Below are 1,202 nucleotides of genomic sequence, written 5' to 3' on the forward strand. Positions count from 1 at the left end.
ATGATGTCTGCCCAAAGGGGGTATGTATCTGTGTGGCAGTAACCCTGCCACAAACAACAGCTACAAATGTGCGGGCTGCTCACCTTTCACTTTCCCCCTTCATACAGAAGACGATGCAACTACATTTTACTTAGAGACTGTATATTTGTGCAAATTGTGCATGGTTGATATTCAGGCAATGCAGAACCTTCCTGTTGGGGTTTGTACATGTGTTTACTATGAAATGATCAAACTCAATATATTTATTTGTTTCAAGGCTCTTAACTCATCAGCGACTAATGTGCTGACAAGTCGGGGGAGCAGGAATACGGTACAAAAACAAACTTTCTTATTTTCAACATGGTCATATGACTTTGCTTCGCCACAGTTAGATTCATTACCTTATCTCTATTAATCTTTTCCACAGGCACTGGAAACACAAATGTAGTTCAATGACCGGGAGATCAGAATTTTACCATGCTATGGTCTTTACTACGCTGGTGCTAATGGGAAATGTTGTCTTCCTTCAGGCAAAACAATACAGCTTTTATATTCTAGGGGGGAAATGAAACTGAAAGGTATTTAGTGCTGTTTTCAGAAAGTCTCTTGGGCCGCATCAGGGAGAAGCAGCCTCATAGTAAAGTCTTTCTTCCTTAAACAATATTTTAAAATGAATAAATACTCCATAGTGCCAAAGGCAATATTTTCTCATATATATGCCTATAGTTGACTTTAGAAGGTTTAAAAAAAAAGCATGATATAAGAACAAAAGTGTGCCATAGAAACTCATTCAGGTGAGTGTGACATCACTGATCCGAAAGTGGTGGAGCTAGGCGTTTATTGTTGCGGGGCAAGGTTATCTCAAAGGGGTCCAGTGCCTCCTCTTCCAGCTTCTAGCTTCGCCCCTGCAGTGAACAAATAAACTCTTAAAATATCAAACACTTATATCAAACATTTATATATTTATTCTGATGAGACATTGATGTTGTTTCCCTGCAGGCTCCATGCTGTGTTGTAGTTTTTCACTGCACATTTACTGCAATGTGAGAAAACCATCTCAACATTCAGCCTGTTTTTCCAGCTTTTGTTCTATTTGCTTTATGCCTATTTGGGAAACTTTTAAGTGACTGCGTGTTAAGAGCAGGAGGGGCCTTTCATATGTTTACACAAACTGATTAATTTGACTATTTGCACTGTGATAATGCTGCAGAGCAGAGAGGAGA

The sequence above is a fragment of the Cyprinodon tularosa genome, unplaced genomic scaffold (genome assembly GCF_016077235.1).
Source record: "Cyprinodon tularosa strain WSP-4 unplaced genomic scaffold, ASM1607723v1 ctg211, whole genome shotgun sequence".
Taxonomy (NCBI): domain Eukaryota; kingdom Metazoa; phylum Chordata; class Actinopteri; order Cyprinodontiformes; family Cyprinodontidae; genus Cyprinodon; species Cyprinodon tularosa.